Source organism: Polypterus senegalus, chromosome 7 (assembly GCF_016835505.1).
Source record: "Polypterus senegalus isolate Bchr_013 chromosome 7, ASM1683550v1, whole genome shotgun sequence".
Lineage (NCBI taxonomy): Eukaryota > Metazoa > Chordata > Cladistia > Polypteriformes > Polypteridae > Polypterus > Polypterus senegalus.
Genome location: NC_053160.1, coordinates 69233073 through 69256474, shown reverse-complemented (window position 1 = coordinate 69256474; position 23402 = coordinate 69233073). Strand labels below are relative to the sequence as shown.

General features: G+C 37.9%; 1 protein-coding gene across 4 annotated transcripts in view; it reads right to left on the bottom strand.

Annotated features, from left to right (window-relative positions):
* lin54 (lin-54 DREAM MuvB core complex component) overlaps positions 1 to 22406 on the bottom strand; it is a 98476-nt gene extending 76070 nt beyond the window's left edge. Inside the window, exon 1 of one of the 4 annotated variants that reach the window (XM_039758824.1) lies at positions 22151 to 22406. The gene's annotated coding sequence lies outside the window, so the exon portion shown is untranslated. Of the gene's footprint in view, positions 1 to 16018; positions 16872 to 22150 lie in introns of those variants that run through there. The other 3 variants (XM_039758826.1, XM_039758827.1, XM_039758825.1) reach the window with 3 other exon arrangements.
* Between the last annotated feature and the right edge of the window lie 996 nt (positions 22407 to 23402).

The window sequence follows — 23402 nt, the reverse complement described above, 5'->3', positions numbered from 1 at the left end:
ATCGATATATATATATATAGATATATATATATATATATATATACATATATATATATATACCCGCTGCACGCAGCGAGTAAGTAGTGTGTTAAAAAGCTAGAAAAGAAAAGGGAACATTTTAAAATAACGTAACATGACTGTCAATATACAGTATTTGTTTTGAGTGTTACTGAGTGTTGCTGTCATCAAGGATTTGATTATCATTATTTCTTTCAATCAGGTTCGTATTTGTAGGATGTATTTGTGTTCAAGTTACATTCCGTGGTTTGTCAATCGCTGTAAAGATGACAGGTTTCATTCATCGACTGCTTCTTACTGCATCAATAAACAGCTCGCTCTTCTTCTTTATCTGAGACCTGACACACTGCATGCACGGTTTTTTTACACTGTCTTCCTTTAGCTGGACATTGACTTTTTCCACGCGGTGCTTTGTTTCCGCAGTAGCTGGATTTATGAATATGCTTATCAGACGCTTCATATTTTTGCTGCCTTTTCAATTGTGTAATTCGTTTTGTTCAGCGCTCTTTGGAACTGTTGCCTTTTATCTGTGCACTCGCGCCAGTTCACGCGAGCCGCCCGCTGTACATGCATCGGGGTTCCCAGCTGTGCTGGTGCCATCTCGCAAGCTATGTCCATGGCTGTATTTAATGTTACCTTAGTCCTGGCACTTAAAACTTTCTCTCGCAGTTTCTGAGTTTGTGTCAAACACCACCCTGACCATCTCATCTTCCCCTCCATAAGCACAGTCCTTCACCCGTGAATATTTACCCGCGCAGTTTGCTATTGATTGCCGCTGACGGACGGCCTTATATGGGCAGGCACTAAATTACAAGCCAGCGCAGCCTGTCTATGAACTTAATTTAAAGTGTAGGTTTACATCGCTTTGTTTCCGTAGCAGAACTCATGAATATGGTTGTATATGTACTTTCGCTTCTTATTGTTTAGCTGCCTTCTCAATTATATAATGCATGTTTTCTTAGCTGCTTTTGAGGTCTTCCTGGTTTTCTATGTACTGCGTGATTCGTGGGAGGCGTGATGATGTCACACGAAACTCCACCCCACGGGCGTTGAAGCTCATCTCCATTACAGTAAATGGAGAAAACTGCTTCCAGTTATGACCATTCTGCGTAGAATTTCGATATAAAACCCGCCCAGCACTTTTGTAAGGAAGCTGTAAGGAATGAACCTGCCAAATTTCAGCCTTCCACCCACACGGGAAGTTGGAGAATTAGTGATGAGTCAGTGAGTGAGTCAGTGAGTGAGTGAGTGAGGGTGCCTTTTATTAGTGTGTGTGTATATATATATATATATATATATATATATATATATATATATATATATATATATATCTATATATATATATCATATATATATATATATTCATATATATATATATCTATATATATATATATCTATATATATATATATATCTATATATATATATATATATATACACATACACACTAATAAAAGGCAAAGCCCTCACTGACTCACTGACTCATCACTAATTCTCCAACTTCCCGTGTAGGTAGAAGGCTGAAATTTGGCAGGCTCATTCCTTACAGCTTCCTTACAAAAGTTGGGCAGGTTTCACTTTGAAATTCTACGCGTAATGGTCATAACTGGAAGCGATTTTTCTCCATTTACTGTAATGGAGTTGAGCGCGAAAGCCGTGGGGGCGGAGTTTCGTGTGACATCATCATGCCTCCCACGTAATCACGTGAACTGACTTTTAACGCAGTACGTAGAAAACCAGGAAGAGCTCCAAAACGCGCTGAAGAAAACATGCATTATATAATTGAGAAGGCAGCGAAACAATAGGAAGCGAATGACATATATACAACCATATTCATGAGTGCTGCTACTTCGGAATAAAATAAAATTTAAATTAAGTTCATAGACAGGCTGCCGCTGGCGTGAATGCCCACGGGTAATGCGGGATACAAGTTTAATGAGAGGACGAGGATATAAACGAGAGTTGTATATTATTGTTATTAATGGCCCGGGATATGAAGCGCTGGTAACACAATAAACTACAGATCCCATAATGCAGCGCTTCAGCTGCCTTGCCGAACACTTACCGCGTTAATCAAGTCTAGCTTATGATGCTGCAAGTTATTGCGAAGCTAGCCCACACGATGCCGAAAAGAAAAGTTGATTCTGAAAATAGAGCCCTTAAAAACCGATGGGAGGCTGAGTATATGTTTACTGACATTGCCGACAACACATGTGTCTCATTTGTGGAGCTAATGTGGCTGTAATTACAGAATTTAATCTAAGACGGCACTATGAGACAAAACATCACGATAACTTGAAAGACCTGAATGCAATGCAGAAGATATAGAAAGCAGAAGAGTTAAAGAAGAATCCAGCTAGGGTTACCACTTTTAATACAAAAAATAAGGGACGCACACTTTGCAGACTCTACTTAAAAGACCCGCCCTGCTCACTGGACAGTTCAATCAAACTAACGATGACATCAAGTATTACCCAATCAAAAGTAGGAAAGGAGGCATCTTCATAAAATGCGTGTGTGATGATTTGCATGAGACGCTGCTTTAAAAAAAAAAATAAAAAAAAAATACGGAACAAAACCCGTACCGTATTGATTCAAAACGGGACGCGCAATTTCATTCTCAAATACGGGAAGATTCTGTATTTTAAAGGACGGGTGGCAACCCTAAATCCAGCAGACGTTTTTACCCGTGCAAAATCACAAAGTGATTTCAAGTGAAGCTGCTTTTATGGGAGACACAAATGCACCAGTGCAACTTGCCCCACTTTCCCTGTTGCCAAGTAATGTTGAACCAAAGTCGGCACAACGGTGTTCTTAAAAACACACTTTGCTGATAAACTGAGCGCACTGCGCACTGATTTCGCACGGCGCTTTGATGACTTTGAAGAACAAAAAAAGAATTTTGAGTTGTTTCGCAACCCATTTGCCGTCGATGTGGAAACTGCACCTGTGCAGATTCAGATGGAGGTCATTGAGCTGCAGTGTAATAGCACACTGAAGGCAAAGTACGATGCTGCAGCGCCCGCACAGTTTATTCACTCCATTCCCGCAGAAATGCTCCAGCATTGTCTACATGCGGCTCGAACCTTGTGCATGTTTGGTAGCACATATCTGTGTGGGAAGCTCTTTTCAGTGATGACGACTAACAAAACAGCACACAGGAGTCGCCTCACTGATGAGCACCTGCTGTCCATCCGGACAATCTCCACAACACAGAACCTCACACCAAACATAAACGAACTTGTTGCCAAAAAAAGATACCAGGCGTCCAGCTCTAATAACATGACATATGACCAAAGACAACTGAATGATTTGATTTGTTATTGCTGAAAAGAACAGATTTTATTTATATTTCCAGGTTTTGTTATGCAGCATGTTCATATTTGAATTTGTATAATTTTGACAGGATATATTTTTATGGAGAGCAAAATCTTTTGGGATATTTCAAATTTAAGTTTATTTTTATGTAAATTACATAAGAGTAAAGAAATTTGAATGTTTGTTCTTTTAACGTTTACTTTATTTCTAACTTGTATAATTTAGACAGAATATATTTTTATGGAGAGCAAATTATTATAAGTTGTTTAAGGTTTGAGTTGATTTATATGTGTATATATATTATATTTATATATATTATATATATACATATGTAGTATATATATATGTAGTGTATATACAGTATATATATATGTAGTGTATATACAGTATATATATATAGTGTATATATGTATATATATATATATATATATATATAAAAATAAATCTATACTAATAAAGGCAAAGCCCTCACTCACTCACACACTCACTCACTCACTCACTAATTCTCCAACTTCCCGTGTAGGTAGAAGGCTGAAATTTGGCAGGCTCATTCCTTACAGCTTACTTACAAAAGTTGGGCAGGTTTCATTTCGAAATTCTCGCCTAATGGTCATAACTGGAAGGTATTTTTCTCCATTAACTGTAATGGAGTTGAGCTGGAATGACGGGGGCGGAGTTTCAGTGTGACATCATCACGCCTCCCACGTAATCACGTGAACTGACTGTCAACGCAGTGCGTAGAAAACCAGGAAGACCTCCAAAAGCGCTTTAAGAAAACATGCATTATATAATTGAGAAGGCAGCGAAACAATAAGAAGCGGCGAAAGTGACATATACTACCATATTCATGAGTGCTGCTACCTCGAAAGAAAGCAAGGTGTAAACCTAAACTTTAAATTAAGTTCATAGACAGGCTACGCTGGCGTTTCACATGCCCACAGGTAATCGCGGGATACAAGTTTAATGAGAGGACGAGGATATAAACGAGAGTTTTGATCACTTTGTAACTAAGTTAAAATTGTAGGTGAAGGGTGTGCTTATGCAAATTCAAGAGACTGTGTTTGTGGGGATTGACAGTTAAGGCGGGTGGGGAGTCACGCCATCATCTCCCTCCCATTCATCTCATTTCGCTCTGAGCTGAGCTCCGCGGCTAACGCCGTCTTCTGAAGCAACTTCGTCACACTGCCACCAAATACTCACAGAAAAATCCACAAGTTAATACACACGCTGTCTCTAGAGTTTCTCCACACTGAATCCTCCAGGCACTACTTACAAAAGGTTACATTGACAATCGTGTTACGTTATTTTAAAATCTTTCCTTTTCTTAGCACAAGCACAGCTGAGAAGCTTCGATGCATGTGCTCCATAACGTTAAAAATAATGCATTTAATCACACTTTGCATTACAAGCAAAGGGAGCTTTGTCAATGCATGATTTCCTGGTACACGATTACATTGATCAAGCGCATCCCGATTCATTTTACCCTCGCACCACCTTAGTTTGAGAAGTATGAAAAATATGAGGTTAACACAGAAAAACAGATCACCAATTCAAGCTTTATGAATAATCGATTCGCCATCAATAATTGTTTTGGTAAAGCCATCCTCCTTCCATTTTATAATTTTTCCGCCATTAGCCATGATTAAATGAGCGGTAAATAAAGTAAGAGCAAAGCGAGGTGACTTATTTAGGCAGGCATATATATGACAGCAACACTCATGACAATGTCAATCATGTTACGTTATTATTAAAATGTTTCCTTTTCTTTTCATTACTTCTTTAACACACTACTTCTCCGCTGTATTTTGAGGTATTTTATATATATATATATATATATATATATATATATATATATATATATATATATATATATATATATATATATCATATAATATATGAATGACCTCCAAAGAGCGCTGAGACTTTTGATATCATGAAAGTGTCTGCAAAAACTATGGTCTCCTGCGCGCGCATAGCTGTGCCGGCCTTTGAGACGCTGACTGCGCTTCTGCCTTAAGTCAAAGTGAGCACTTTTAATTTTTTTCATCCTCCCCCTGCGCTTATAACCCAGACAAGTGCAAACACAGGACCCCTTTTCTACACCACGGCAAAATAATATTAAGGTGATTCACACTTTCTTTGCACGTATACGATTATGAGGTCCTCACCTCGGATTATGAAGACACGCACGAGTGGAGGACTGACAGTGCCATCACAGCCGATTAATGGCGGGGCGCCTCACCAGTCTACACAAGACCCACGCGACTGTCCCCAAAAGACGATCATAACGTCAGCGAACACATCTCTCTATACTATATAAAAGAAAAAGGCAACTTTCCTTTCTTTACACCTTTTTTCCTTTTATCCCAAACCAAAGCCTTTCTCTCTTAACACTGCAGAGGACACAAAACTAATTTTCTTTAAATGCGGTAAGGCACATTACCAGAGGCACAAATTTGAACGTTCACATAGAAAATGTAATTTCTATACCACAGCCGTCGTGTAGCGCCTTTCAAAAGGGATCTACTACCGAGAGATGATCCATATATATTTTAGCTGCTGTTAGTTATTTACCTGTTGTGTTACACAGTCTTTAAAATGTAGTTTACCCGCAACCACTCCAGTAGTGCTCAATGTACCTGTACTTCTTAAAACATTAATGTTTTACTGTTTAATAACTTAGACTATATTTTATTATTTTTCCCTTGCACTCAGTGACCAAAGCTATATACACACATATAGACACATACAAACATACACACACACATATATATATATAATTTGTGTGTGTATGTATGTATGTGTGTGTACAGTATATATGATGTACAGTAGATAGGTACAGTATGTATATATATATATATATATACACACACATATGTGTATATTTAGATATGTATATAGATATGTAGATATGAAGATATGTATGTGTATATATGTATATGTATGTATGTATGTATGTATGTGTGTGTGTGTGTGTGTATATATATATATATATATATATATATATATATATATATATATATATATATATATATATGACAGCAGCAATCCAAGCTGTGAGAAAACAGTAAAAGGAGGCGTGTCAGACGCGTGGTACATTTTCTGATGCAGCTACCGAAAACAACTTTCGCGGACGCTGCCGCCAAATACACAAAACAATTACTTTGACAATCATGCTACATTATTTTTAAAATGTTTCCTTTTCTTTTCATAACTTCTTTAACACATGACATTGCAGCTGAAACGGGTATTTTGCTATATATTATATATATATATATATATATATATATATCACAGCGACACTCATACCTATACAAAAACTATAATTGTAATAAACAAACAATAAAAACTGCGGAGAAGCCGTGGATTAAACAAAAAGGCTGTAGTTATCAGTAGGGAGATGTGAATCCCAAGGAAGGGAATGTAGAGACTGGAGCAACGGACGGTCTTATATAGGCAGGCAGCCAGCGAACAACGTAGGAGGCGTTGGGATAGGGGGACCCAACACAACCTCACACGGTGACCAAGGTGCAGGCTATGGACGTATATATGTACGTAAGTAGGATTCAGTTAGTGTTGGGACCCGTGTACCAAATTTCTTGAAGATGGGCTCATAAGTAAGTGTTGAAAAGTTCAATATGGCGGCCGACAGTGGCATCATACCACCGAAATAAGTACGTACATTGGTTTCGGTTAGTGCAGGGAAGCCGCCTACCAAATTTCGAGAAGATGGGGCCATAAATAAGAAAGTTCAACATGGCGGACGTTGTTGACCGTTATGACCATTACACGTAGAATTTCGAAATGAAACCTGCTTAACTTTTGTAAGTAAGCTGTAAGGAATGAGCCTGCCAAATTTCAGCCTTCTACCTATACGGGAAGTTGGAGAATTAGTGATGTTAGAAAATTCAATATGGTGGCTGACAGTGGCGTCATACCACCGAAATAAGTGTGTACATTGGTTTCGGTTAGCTGAGGGAAGCCACCTACCAAATTTCGTGAAGATGGGGCCGTAAATAAGAAAGTTCAACATGGCGGACGTTGTTGACCGTTATGACCGTTACGCATAGAATTTCGAAATGAAACCTGCTTAATTGTTGTAAGTAAGCTGTAAGGAATGAGCCTGCCAAATTTCAGCCTTCTACCTACACGGGAAGTTGAAGAATTAGTGACGTTGGAAAGATCAATATGGCGGCTGACAGTTGTGTCATACCAACGAAATAAGTACAGACATCGATTTCCGTTAAAAGTTCAATATGGCAGCCGACAGTGGCATCATACCACCGAAATAAGTACCAAATTTCGGCCTTCTACCTACACGGGAAGTTGGAGAATTAGTGACATTGGAAAGTTCAATATTGTGGCTGACAGTGGCGTCATACCACCGAAATAAGTACGTACATTGGTTTCGGTTAGCGCAGGGAAGCCGAATACCAAATTTCGTGAAGATGGGGCCATGAATAAGAAAGTTCAATATGACGGACGTTCTTGACCGTTACGCGGAGAAATTCGAAATGAAACCTGCTTCACTTTTTTAAGTAAGCTGTAAGGAATGGGCCTGCCAAATTTCAGCCTTCTACCTACACGGGAAGTTGGAGAATTAGTGACGTTTGGAAAATTCAATATGGCGGCCGACAATGGCGTCATACCACTGAAATAAGTACGTACATCGGTTTTGGTTAGTGCAGGGAAGCCACCTACCAAATTTTGTGAAGATGGGGCCATAAATAAGAAAATTCAACATGGCGGACGTTGTCAACCGTTATGCGTAGAATTTCTAAATGAATCCTGCTTAACTTTTGTAAGTAAGCTGTAAGGAATAAGCCTGCCAAATTTCAGCTTTCTACCTACATGGGAAGTTGGAGAATTAGCGATGAGTCAGTCAGTCAGTGAGGGCTTTGCCTTTTATTATTATAGATATATATATATATATATATATATATATATATATATATATATATATATATATATATATATATATATATATATATATATATATATATATATATATATATATATATATATATATATATATATATACAGTATATATATATATATATAGATAGATATAGATATATATATCTATCTTTTAGTCAAATTATGGCCAGAAAGAAATAAGAGCTAATGAAAATTTTCTACATCCAGAGAGTGGTAAGGACGCAGAGTAAATTATCGGAACCACCCTCCCATCTATACAAGATCTGTACTTGTCCCACTGTCTTAGAACAGCCACCAAGATAGTCAGACACCTCACCCACGGAGCTCATGGACTGCCCAAATTTTTGCCCTCTAGCAAATGTTACTGCAGTATATGGTGCAAGATTGTCAGACTTAGCTGAGGATCATAACCCCCCCTCCCCGCCACACGCCATCAGACTACTCATCTCCCCCCAACAGTAAACATGCTGACCTACTGGGACTGTTACATTCCTGAACACAAAACAGACAGTTTGAACACATGTATTCAGAATGTCATACCTCCTAAAATGCTGTTATATGTGTGCATGTGTCTGTTAATGCTGTCTATTATGTCTACCTGTTATTGTCTAATGTGCAATTGTCTTTATGCATGTGTTCATACATTGATTGAGCCTGGAGAAACACAATTTCATTTACATGTAGCTGTGCACTCCTTGTTGTATAGTTTGAATAACAATGAAATAAATCCAAAAAAAATTTACCAAAAACTCAAAAAGGTATTACAGTTTTACTTTCTTGAATTAAAACACAAAAGGGTATTAGTTTTATTTTCTAGAAATAAATTAATGCACTGTCATAAATAAAACTTGAGAATTAGCTACAGTATGTAGGAGCAGAAATTCATCTAGTAGGCATATTTCAAATCTGCAACCTACTCATCTACCTTTGGTTCCGTTCTAATTTTCTTCAAAAGACTGTATCAGACCTAACAAAGTTTTTCTAGATTGTACTCTATAAGCCTTTGTAGGCAATGAGGGTTTGCGATGGGAGAAGGGTTTTATTCTTTTAATCAAAAACGTGCATTATGTGGATTATTAACACTTACTGAACATGAGGTGGCCAAATGTTTTGAATCTGAACTTGAAAGTGCTATTCTATAGTGGCAATTTTGTAAAGGGTCAATGTTTAGCTCCAGGACACAATGATAAGTAAATTACATGTTTCTAGCATTACAGTGTACATTCCTTGTTTTAGAACAAAGTGATCATTGATATTGAAAGCTGCACAATCAAGTACTGTACAATCATAGAAATTTCAGGACTACTGAACAACACACTTTGTGAGATTCATTCTCACATAATCAACAGGTAACAGGACCTGTCCCTTTCATAAGCTCCAGTCAAGAGATAAACTGCAAGGTTACAATGTTGCAGGATGTTTCTTGATATAGACAAAGGTCTATCAATTCTTCAACATAAGCTTAATAAAGAAAATGCCACAGTGAGTGAATCATAATGGAAATTAGAAGGCGACAGTGCCCAAGATAACAGATACTATTATTATAAGAAATTGGTCAGTTTAATAAATTCTTCATAAACAATTAACAGTGTTGACTCTTGGAATGAAGCATCTCAAACTAACAATTTCATACAAAGAAATAGAATTTTGATACATCACTATGACCCAGAGGCCAAACTGCAATCAAAACAGTGAAAGCAAGGAGATTCTCCAGCATCAAAGAAATTCAAGGTCCAATCCAGCACTACATGTGCACAAGTTTCTATAATGTTAAGGAGTGTACTCATAAATTATATCCTCCAAAACGTCAAGGAACTGGCCAATATTATGTCAAGTTGTTTTGGTGTGCACTACAGTCTTTCAGAGTACAACAAAGAGAAAAATTATCAACAATTCCCCTTATGCTTCTAGACAATACACCTGCTTTTTCGTTCCTTGCAGGGTCAATGAGTTAGAAGAGGTGCTATACCCTCTATAATCTACACAAATGCTTAGTACAACTAACACCTGTTCTCCTATCTAAAGAACTACCTCAGACATGCTATGCCAACCATGAAGACATCAAGTAGGCTATAAGCAAGACAAAACATTCTATTTGAGTGGCCAAGAAAACATTTGTGAAATTTAGAACAAGTGTATTTATGTTCATAATGATAAAGTTGAAATGTAAGACTTGTTTGGTTTAAGTGGCGTTTCCTTAGTTTTAAGTTATGCTAATAGCATTTGATAACCACTCTTATAATTAACCACTCTTTTTCTCAGCTTCTGGGATCAGACTACAGATTATAAAAATGCTCACAGTAAAGACATTTACTATATTTCATAAATCTAAGATGAAATGAAATATTTTAGTTTCCAGAATTATATTTTTCTCTGGTTAGGCTTGTGTGCTATCAGTTTAAACAATATACAAAATGTTAAATAATGGAATTCAACAATATGAAGTCATGCAATAAGCTATTCAAAGATGCCATTTACTCACTGCCACTCACACCTGAACTGGAGCTACTTAAGATAAATTGTCCATATTTTACAAATATATTAGCAAAATACTTATGAAACAGAGGGCAAAGAAACACAGAATGTATAAATCTATAAATTCACAATCTGAATACAATAAAAGGAATATAATTCAGAAAAATTATATTAAGTACGAACTCTGGTGTTTGACTCCAAAAGGCATAAAAAATGTAAAACATAAATAAAAAAAAAAACTCTAAAAAATAAAGACATGTGCGGTATGAAGACTGCATAATATACAGTTGGAATAATCTATTGTATTGTGACAACTTTTTGGTTGCATATGCTGTAAATAAAAGTCAAATTTAGGTAAAAAGTTGCATCACTCAATTTTCAGAATATGCTGTCTCATACCAAACTGATAAGACTGGGCTAATACTGCAGAAAGTTATGAGAAAAGTTGTAACTGTGCAGATTTGTCCCCCTATACATGGGATGAAAACACTGACAGGGAGTTTACAGGTGATTGGGGGTGAGAATTCCATAGAATTTATATGCCGCTTTATGAAACTAACTAAAGGCAACAGCCTCCAATTAATCTGGACCAGTACAGTTGTGGCAAAAGGTTTTGAGAGTGACAAAGTTTGTTGCTTCAGTTTTTTTAGATCTTTTTGTCAGATGTTTCAATGGTATCCTGAAGTATAATTACAAGCATTTCATGAGTTTATTGACAATTACATTAAGTTTATTGAAAGAGTCAATATTTGCAGTGTTGGCCTTTCTTTTTCAAGACCTCTGCAATTTGCCCTGGCATGCTGTTAATCAACTTCTGGGCCAAACCCTGACTGATGGCAGACCATTCTTGCATAGGTAATGCTTGGAGTTTGTTAGAATTTGTAGGTTTGTTTGTTCACCTGCCTCTTCAGGATTGACCACACGTTCTCAATAGGATTAAGGTCTGGGGAGTTTCCTGGCCATGGACCCAAAATTTTAATGTTCTGTTCCCCGAGCCACTTAATTATCACTTTTGCCTTATGGAATAGTGCTCCACCATGCTGGAAAAGGCATTGTTCATCACCAAACTGTTTCTGGGTGGTTAGGAGAAGTTTCTCTCGGAGGATGTTTTGGTACCATTCTTTATTCATGGCTTGGGATCGAGGCACCACCAGTGCAGAGTTTGTTCGGGAATGCCAGTAAGCAGGTGTGAGTGCATCTGCACACACAGTGAGCTGAAGACTTGTGGAGGATGGCCTGGTGTCAACAAGGGCAGCAAAGAAAACACTTCTCTCCAAGAAAAACATCAGGGACAGACTGATATTCTGCAAAAGGTACAGGGATTGGACTGCTGAGGACTGGGATAAGGTAATTTTCTCTGATGAAACTTTCTGATTGTTTGGGAAATCCGGAAAAAAGATTGTTCGGAGAAGAAAAGGCGAGTGCTACCATCAGTCCTATGTCATGCCAACAGTAAAGCATCCTGTGTGGAGTTGATTCTCAGACAAGGGAGTAGACTCACTCATAATTTACCCAAGAAAACAGCCATGAATATAGAATGGTACCAAAACATCCTCCAAGAGCAACTTCTCCCAACCATCCAAGAACAGTTTGGTAACAAACAATGCCTTTTCCAGCATGATGAGCACTGCATCATAAAGCAAAAGTGATAACTAAGTGGCTCAGGAAACAAAACATCGGAATTTTTGGTCCATGGGCCAGGAAACCTTCCAGACCTTACTCCCAAAGAGAATGTGGTCAGTCCTCAAGAGGTGGGTAGACAAAAAAAAAAAACCCAAATTCTGACAAACTCCAAGCATTGATTATGCAAGAATGAGCTGCCAGTAGTCAGGATTTGGCCCAGAACTTGATTGACAGCATGCCAGGGCTAAATGCAGAGGTCTTGAAAAAGACGGGCCAACACTGCAAATATTGACTCTTTGCATAAACTTAATGTAATTGTCAATAAAAGCCTTTGAAACTTATGAAAAGCTTGTAATTATACTTCATTATATCATAGAAACATCTGACAAAAAGATCTAAAAACACTAAGCAGCAAACTTTGTGAAAACCAATATTTATGTCATTCTCAAAATGTTTAGCTACAACTGTATTACCTTGTGAAAAGGCACGTTTTGATTGGATAACAAACATTTATATTAAATTTCAATCGAAAGATAGTGCTACCAACAGATTTTGAGAAACAAAATTGTTCCATGATCATTTCCGATGAATACATAAAGCACCGGTATATAATTCATGAGGATCTAGATCCTTCCCACAATTCAATTCAGGTTTGTAACCCACTGCTACTGAAACACACAGCCAAAGCCATGTACCCAGATATGGAAAAGTAGCTTAATAGGTAGACATTTCTGCAACATTTAAATGTAACAAACTGTACTTGATAAAAGTAATTTTTGTTATCATCAGCATTTTTTATTTGTGATTTTTTCAATCCAACTTTAGAATTTATGTGGTAAGAACACCAGCTCCCTTCATACACACTGCCATTGTCCTCCATGGACTTTAAATAGTTATTCTTAATTAAATATAGTTAGCAGCCCCATTCTCATCTTTTAATAAAACATTACTCTTGTTTCAGTTCCACTGCTATATATGCATGTTCTTTCTTCTTTAGCTTAGGATGTCAGTAAATAACATAATCATCAAACCTTAAAGCCATCATTAATAGTACCTTGAGTCTGCACTCAAATAATTACTATAAATTATTATTATCCATCCATCCATTATCCAACCCACTATATCCTAACACAGGGTCACGGGGGTCTGCTGGAGCCAATCCCAGCCAACACAGAGCACAAGGCAAGAAACAAACCCTGGGCAGGGCGCAGCCCACCACAGGGCGCACACACACACACCAAGCAAAACTTGGGACAATTTAGAATCGCCAATGCACCTAACCTGCATGTCTTTTGACTGTGGGAGGAAACCGGAGCACCCAGAGACGGGGAGAACATGCAAACTCCACGCAGGGAGGACCTGGGAAGCAAACCCAGGTCTCCTAACTGCGAGGCAGCAGCGCTACTGCGGCACCACCGTGCCGGCAAAATTATTATTATAATTAAAACAAATTACTATGAATAAGCCAATTGGTCTACTCTGAAATAATTATTACTAATTACAACAAAGCAATTAGTCAAATATTCAACTATCAAATCATTATTGTACTATAAGTTTAAGGGACAAAATGTATTCATCCTCCGAGCCTACTTCTACATCAGCTAAAACACAACTTTCATTAATGCATTACTCCTTTCTCTTTCCAAGACCACAGCCTTGGTTAGCCATCATTTAAACAATTTTGCAGAGAACAAGCCACTCAGCCCAACAAACTCACTTATACCATCCAGCTAATTTCTTCAAAATTATATTGAGTCGAGAAGTAATATACTTTACATTGAAACATTGCAATAATATAGCAGACAGGCATGTTTTAGTGTCAGTTGTACTCATGTTTTTCACTCTTCCCATGACTAGCAATATGTTTAGAATAACACTAGTCAAAGTGATAGATTTATTTGTTTTGTATATAATCAAGCACTTACTTCATACTGCTGATATTCACAGTTCACTGTGCAATTTCACTGCAACATAAGACTTATTATTTTGTAATTGCATAACAATGTCTAAGCTTGTTGTTAGTGTTTTCCCCAACTCTTACAACACAGTATAGTGTAATCATGTGTTCTGTAAATCCCTTTGTGAAAGTGTACACTGTGAATTGTGCCATATAAAGTAAATAACGAGAAACAGATTATTAAGCAAACTCAAAGAAAATAAAAATAATTGGACTATTACTGATTTCTTATTAGGCGTTAATAAATATTACCTTAACTGCAAGAGTAGTAAACAAAGCCACTGCATTGGGTGTCACTATGGCTTTAAAGAATAAGTAGTACAATGTAATTTGTTATCCAACAAAAAAAAAAAAAAAATCTGTGTCTTGATTTTATATCTGCAAAGAAGCACCATCGCTGACAGGATTCCTCATGTTTACTGTTACAGATGTAAATACTAGCTGGATAACAGAAAAACAAAGTAGACAATTCCTACAAAATTACATATTCAGTTTTATATGGTATTTGCTTACAGAAATTTACACAAATGGTTAGGTTGTGGTTGGAAAACCAGAGGAACTGAAGAAAACTTACACAAACACAAAGAGTAAATACAGACTGTACAAGGGTAATGCTTGGGCTGTGATTTGAACCCAGGGTTCTAGAACTAGCTACAAGGACACATCTAATCACTGTACTGCAGTCATGACCTATACTAAATTATAATATGAAAACATATTGATCTTGTCAACTGATTCTAAAATTAAGCATTAGTGAATATTTTGCATAATGCATCCTTTCAGTTCAATGATCAAGGAGTTTGACCACAGAACTAATGTAATTTACAAATACAGATTCTCTCCTCTACCAACCTATTACCACTGCTTAAAGCACAGTGTTTAATAACCCTCTGATGTAATCATAACAATTGACATAAGGGTTCTGCCCTTCAGATTTTGAAGACATTTGAAGCATTCCTTATGGATTAGGGACATAGATCGTTGCTTATGTATCTGGCAAGGTTACGGGTTTTTTTTTTATAAACACCTACTTCGACAGGATGCTATTTAGTGATCAGACGAAAAATTATAAAAAATTTTAAAAGTATGTGTAAACGCAAAAACACATTAAAGCCTATGCCAGGCTCGCAAAAAAAATCTGTAGAGATTCCAAGCAGGCATCATCAAGGACCATCTGTTCATCAGAAGCATAGCGACCCCTTATCCCTTCACAGGGAGGATTCGCTTTATAAAAAAAACAGCGGGGATGAGACAGGCTTCTGCGTCCGATGCACAGGCTTGGCAGTTTCCAAATCTAGAACCGTATACCACTACTACACACTCATAAACCAAGCAAAATAAAAAGTAATTGTATATAGCGCCTTTTGGCATCACCCACACGCTCGTTACAATAGTACTTTAAAAACGACAACATGTATAAAAGACCTGTCACCCGCGTCTCCCAAATGTAAAATAGCGACATCCGCTATTGGCACGCAATGATTTTACCACCGACGCACAGCTCCCAAACACAGGAGGATTTGCACATTTGTTTGTTATGTCTTGAGAGGTGCAACTAAGTGGCACGCCAGTTGCAAGGCGATTATCCGACATGGCTTTTTTAACTGAGTGTTAACATCGCGAAAGTTTTTTTTTAACAGATTGGGTAGTTAGGCCTTTGAACTGTTCGCAAAGCGAATCTTTGTTCTTACCTTTCCCAGTCCACCAAAGCGAGCAGCTGCTTTCCCAGCTTAGCCGCTACCGGGACGTACAGTAGCTTTCAACATTTCTCAAAAATTACGTAGGGTGGGGGCAAAGCGCCGAACTCGGCAATCACCCGGTCGGCCTTCGCTCAAGACTGCGCCTATGATGGAAATTGGCTGAGCGGGAGGCTCGAAAATCGGAGCCACAGTCGTGCTTCTATTTCAGGGGCCGGGATTGGATTTCGAAAGATCCGCCATTTTCACTTCGTCATCAGTTCAACTTCAGAGGAAGAGCCTCATCATCGCCACATCCACGAAAACAAAAACAAAAAAAAAAACAAAAAAAAAACGCCCAACAACAACCCCTGATCAAGTGCGCTCGGGCGCATTCCCGTACACATGCAGTCAAAAAAAATGAAAGGCAATACAGAAATACTTTGAGTGCCTAGCGACGCGCCAATACTACACATGAAACGGGGGTTTGTTGAAAGCTCCTCACGAAAAGACAGGAAGAGTCGCGCTTGACCAACCAGCGCTTAGCGACACAGTGATAGCCGGTCGCCAGCTCACACGCTCAAGCAGAGGCATAAATACACGCACACAAAACTGAAGGTTGGAAAAAAACGCAAAAAAGGAGAGTGGATTATTTGCTACTGACATATTTACTGGAGTGTATTCGAAAAATAAGAAACTTAATTACTATAGTCAGTAGGTGTTTAATTACATTTAACATATGAAAAATATTTGATCATAGCTGCATGTTATATAGTGAAAGAAAAGGATGCACCAACACTATTATTAACCGTGGAAAGAAATTATTTACTATTAGAGTCAATGATAAGTTAGACACAAAATTCCACAAGAGCCATTACAGAATATCTATCAGATTATTTAAGTTGTAGTACATTTTAGAGCAAACCGTAAACATTGGTAAAACGCATTAAAACTACTTAAACACTACATAACCTGTCAAAAAAAGTAAAAAAAAAAAAAAAAGTCATTCATCCTGCCAAGCTCTGAAAACTAAGTTAAAAATAAGATTGTGGGGACACACCATCGAAATGGGGTTCCTACACGAACTCTCGGTGCCAAAGTGAGGAGCCTAGCTGCAAGGATTTTGGAGTTCTTACAGAAGACATTGGGGCATTATGAGACACGGTAAGGTGTTTCAGACACAAGTCACATGGAATGTCACAAAAGGTGCAGTAAACTACAAGGATGGGGTGGTGGGTTTTGTGTTACATAAATCTGTTTTTGCCACTGCAACCTTAGGTTAAGAAATTCAGATGTGAATTCCATCTCCAGTGATTTGCATTACCACTAAGCGATATAGTGACTTTATAGAGCCTTTAACAATTTTGTGTTATCATAAACTGACAAGAGGATTTTTAAGTGCTTCGCACATTATGTATTATCATATTGCAGCACTGCATGAAATATAGCATTTTTCATAGTAAGAAAATACAAACATTAATGAATGTTGACCAAGGAAGGTTTGTGCATAATCTGTATTGAATTTGCAAAAGGGGAAAAATGGGTACACTTTCTAGTTAAAAGGTGGGAAATGGAAACAGTTCTTAAACATTACTAAATGTAGATTCAGTGCAGCTAAAAACAGTGGCCTCTGAACTGGGTTTGTGGTAATACTTGTTGAAATTATTTAGAAGAATTAAGATTTAGAAATGTACACACTCCAGACTAATCAATGATAGTGTCTTTCATATATTCTTTCCCTCCCTATAATTTCCTTCCATATCCCAAAGACATTCATCTTAGGTTAACTGGCAACTGTAAATTCAGCAAATATGAGCAAGTCTGGGTTCCCTATAATGGATTGACTCCTACCAAACAGACCATGCTGCTGAGATAGGCTCCATCTTCTCAGAACCTCGTAAAGGAATTTAAAGTTCATAAAATGAATCAATTGATAAAATGCAAGACTTCCTTATTTCTAATTAATGTATATATCAGACTTGTGTTTAAAAATATATATAGGTAAATGCCATCAGGTGTGTTGGTAACATCTTCTTTAACTTAAAGCAATCAGTTTTGCTCACTGCATTTTTGAAGAATTTTAGGAATTAGGAGGAGAACTAAACAAGTGGTACAGAAACAAGGAGTACATCAGGTAAGTTGATTTGTGCTTTCTATTAAATAAAATTAAGTATTGCATTTGAATACATTCTTGCTTATCAGGACAAAGGAGTGTGGCCACATGTTGTGTTATTGCTGAATATCCAAATAAAAGTTTCACTGTAGTCTGTAAATATGATAGTACTACTTACACTTCTCCTACATGATTTATGTTTATCTTACAACATATTTATCCTACACTCACTGTCTGAATACAGGTTAAATTAATTTATATTAATGGAAGGGACATTAACTTTAAAAATCTATTATAAAACAAACTCACACTCACCATTTGGGGACATTCCTTATAACATAAATCTAATAAAGTATCCAAGAGTAATAAAAATATTAGCTAATAGCAAACTTTTGTGAAAGGTCACATTAACAAACGCATTATTTAGTATATTTTAGTGTAGTCTGTTAATGAATCATATCTTTTTGTTTGAACTAATCTACATTACAACATTCACCCACCCATTTATACATATTTATTGTGTGTGCACAATGCAGAATCCAAATCAAGATAGAAGTGCTCACAAATCTTTAATTGGAATAATAGTGCTCAGAAAAGTCATGTATATAAAGACACTCAGATTGGCTCAGCTTGCATGAAAACCTGCATTGATGATAAGCATGGTCCAGTATATAAACAATAAAGATGGCATGTCCGTTTTACTTTGGATGTCCATTAGAGGGTCATGCACCCAGCTTGCTATAAAACAGAAATGATGTGTGTGCTATCACTTCAGTACAATGACAATTGCCTTGAAAATGCATTAAGTTTTTTGTGAAAAACAAACAGATCCATTTAACAAGGCCAAATCGGGTTGGGGAGCATGCACCTGTACAGAGCACTGCCACACATACCACATGATAAAACAGCTTGGGATCCTTGGCCTGGTCCAGCTACTTTGGTCCTCAACAATGAGGATCCTGTGAGCAGGTTCATTCTCAGAGAGTAACACCACGTGGCCATAGTGCCATAACTGACGCTCCCTCATAATGCAGGTATTGTGCTTCATTTGGGACTCCATAAGCAACCGCTCGTTCAACACAAAGTCAAACCACCAGTACTGAAGAAGTCCAGTCTTTGTCTCAAGTCACTAGATGGTGTCCATGTCTCACAACCATATAGCAAAAGACTTTAGCAAGAGCCAGATTACTTAATTTCATGGGATAGGAGGTCAACCTGATGCACATGGCCATGTGCATGTGATAGTACAACATGGGAGACAATATGGTAATCCCTAACGAGCACCCACCACCAATAGAAGATTAGCAGACTATTTAAGAAGCAGTCAAAGTATCTATGTCAATGTTGTCCACCATCTATAGAAACAGGTTATTGTCCACAGTTTGTCAGATAATAATTTGAACCATGAAACGAAAAAGAAAGAACATGTTACGATGTTCATTATGATGTCAATAATTAACTATTCACCTCACTGAGAAGCTGTAGATTACCATTTGCCTGCAGCATCCTAAAATGATGCAAGGACATCTTTAAAGATACATCCCTCTTGTCTTTTGTTACTGACACCCTGTCAGGATGCAACCTCTGCTGCTGGCCATACAGAAATACACTGACGAGAGATAATTGCCTGACCATTCAAAGCAGACCTACTGTATACTATTTAACAAAATGACAATATCTAACTAAATGTGGCTGCGAACATGCAAGAACACTTGTGTGACATCAGAAATGGTCACTGGACCCGTCTCCAAAAAAGCATGTGTAGGAAATTAAGATGCAAGTTACACTACTCTGGAAGTGAGGAGCTACAGGATTCCTTGCATTGAGGGACAGCCACGTGTATTGCAAAACTTCAGGAATTAATCTGCAACTAAGGTGCTGCCCTCCCCCATACTGTTCTCCTTTCCCATGGTTTTAGAATAATTTCTTATGCTGCAATTATGTACCCTGTTTTGGGATTAACTATTAAAAAAAGTTAATACATGATATTTTCATGTTCCCTTATGAATGTATGCATACATGAAGCATGCACAATTCCAAGCAAAATCCCTATAACACCATGGAGAATCCTCATCATCTTAATGTCATGCACATTAGATTAATTAATAATTCTAACTTTTTCTGGTATAAGTGAGCACGAAAGTGTATTTGTGTGTGCCCTGTGATATATACTGTTTAGGACAGATTCTTGCCCTGAACTCACTGATGCTGGCAGCTCCCTGTAAACCTAAAAATAGGGATGAATAAAAAAAAAAAAACTTGAAAGTAAATGTACCAAAACCCTCAGTGATATTTTATATCATTTAGATGGTGTTCTAAAGTTTTAACAGATAAAAATCTGTGCACACTGCTAATGTCAAGGTAAATTTAAAACAATAACCTAAACCCTGGTGACAAAAAAAAAATTCTGTGTATCTAAAACCAAATAAAGTGGGTTTGGAAAACGGATCCCCAATTGTTTGTCTATTACTTGAGAGGAAGCAATTATATTTTCCTGACCCTGATCCAAGAACATTACTGGCAAGAATATACACATCATGCATGATGGAAAAGGCATGTCAGTTTCAAGTTTGCAATGTTTCTTTTGTTTGAATACAGGAAGGATTTACATATGATAATAATTTAAGTTCATCTCTCTGTTTTATAATGTAAAAGTAGGTATCATTCCATAGCTCTTTATTTCCCATTTTTCATAGTAATATACCATTAAACAACTTTGGCGTAAACAGTGTACCAGAAAGCAATTTGTTCTGGTCAAGGGTGAAGGAGTATGCCAGGCTTTAGAAAACCTTGTGCTTTCGAGATGATCACATGAATATGCCACATTACAAATTATTCAGATACATAATTGATTGGAACTCTCTTTGAAAATCATTTTCATTAATTCATTAGATACCATGTTTAAATATTTAGAAAAGCAAAGTAAAAAAGGTAAAGTATGACTGCTTTTGATCTGTATTCACCTTGTCCAATGTGTAAACTGGCAGCTACCTTTTTGCTAATTATTTGGCAACATGACTTGCCAAACCATCTGCAGGTGTCTGTCATCCAACAACAAAAATCATAGATCTCTTGAGGCAAAGAAGAATGTGTACCACATAACAAGATTTTATTTTAGGTTGTGGCACCACGGCAATTAGGAAAGCGTCTTTAAGTTTTCTGTCTTATTTCAAACCATGCAGTAACGAGACCAGCGTTCACGTCCCGGGTCCTCACTGCATTTAGTTTGCATGTTCTTCGTGTGTCTACGTGGGTTTCCTTCGGGTGCTCTGGTTTTCGCCGACAGTCCAAAGACTTTTAGGTTAGATGGACTGGCTACGTTAAACTGGACCAGGCAGACGTTATGTTCCCCTGCGATGAACAGGCGCCCTGTCTTGTGGATTGTTCCTACCAGCCCCCACGACCCTGCTCAGGAAGAAGCGGGATTAGAAAATTGTATGGTGGGTTATTTATAAAACGATCAAATACATTGATGCCCGCACAAATTAACCTCGGTGTCTCATTTTTTATAAATAAAAAATATTGGTGCAGCTTCATGCCATAAAAAATAAATAATAAAGTGTCTTTGCCAGAGACAGTTGTCCAAAACTGAATCTTAATACTTCTTGCGTCACCAATGAAACAAAACCCAGGCCGGACGGAGACTGTATTGAAGCTCGTATTACTACGTATTTCGTGCTGGTTTTATGTGTCACAACATGTATTTTAAATGACAGCACGAATGCATGTATTACACGCGACTCAAAATATAACAAAAGTAACATGATGACAATGGTTTCAAAGCCGGCATGTTTCCTTAATGTGGATCTTTTCGTTAGAGGTGGCAACTGTTCGTTACCAATTTTTGTTCTTTACACTGTTGTCACTATAGTAAACAAAACGTCTCTATCATACAACAATGGACTAATTAACAAAACTCATATAGCAAATATGGTTTAGAATTGCGCGGAGACACAACCATCCTGCAGAATTGCACTCGCCTGTGGTTCGAACTGATATTGGCAGACGAAAGTGTAACAGTGTATTTATAATACCTCACCAGTCCCCTTCTGCGCGTCGCTCGCTCGCTCCGAAGGCTGGTTTCTCTTGCATGGATTGCCGATCCTCCAGACAGTATACTAAACCACTTCTGCGGACGCCGTTAGTTGTCTTTTTCCAAGGTAGTTATCAATACATTCCCGAACTGCTGTTGGTGCTTCATTCTGATCACCGAGAAACTGAGCTGTTTGTTCAAAATCACGCGCCGAGCGCCATGACACTTTCCACCATCCCATAATACCGCCACGCCCTCCTTGGAAACGACGTGTGGTGTCAATACGTCACGCACGCACGAGTCACGTGCTTTTCCGGCGCCTAAAATGAGAGGCTGAAAAGCAAAGTAGACAGCGTGAGAGAAGACGGGCAATTTGAGATTTGGTATTTGAACTTGTTAGTCCATAAAAAGTTTGCTTTTTTCTTGGTGGTTGTGCGTAATACGTTTGGACCTTCTTGCTAAAGAACACAATAAAAATTAAAGATGAAAGGATTATTTTCCTCTGTTCTGTGCTGTGCTTAACCAGTCATCTCTGTGTACAGAGTGGTCCAGATCTAATTATGCAGATTTAGAGCATCTAGATGAATTTGATTTATGCGGTGAGGATCCCAGTTCGGCGCGAAGACGATTCTTCATGTCGTCAGTTCGCACACTTCTCGATGGTCCGGGATTTTTCCGGTGATTTACAATGTAATAAACTTAATAAGTTATAGCGTAATGAAAACTGCATAATTAGATCTGGACCACCCTATACAGTTTTACTTAATCCATCCTTTTACGTATCCAGCGCAAGAGCTTTTCCCAACAGTCCTCAGACTCAGGGCAGGACACAACGCCTTTTTAATCTTTTTTATGCTTTGCACATAAAGGGAAGGTGGCACGGTGGTGCAGTGGTAGCGCCTCTGTCTCGCAGTAAGGAGACCTGGGTTTGCTTCCTGGGTCCTCTCTGCGTAGAGTTTGAATGTTCTCCCCGTGTTTTCGTGGGTTTACTCCCACAGTCCAAAGACATAAAGGTTAGGTGCATTGGCGATACTAAATTGTTTCTAGTGTGTGTGCTTGGTATGTGTGTGTCCTGCCTTGCGCCCTGTGTTGGCTGGGATTGGCTCCATCAGACTCCTGTGACCCTGTGCTAGCATATAGAGGTTTGGGGAATGACAGACTGACTGACTGACATAAAGGGAAGAATCAGCACCAACAGTTAAATTAAATGGAGTTGAAAAACCATAACAAAGATCATTTCATTTTTTATGATG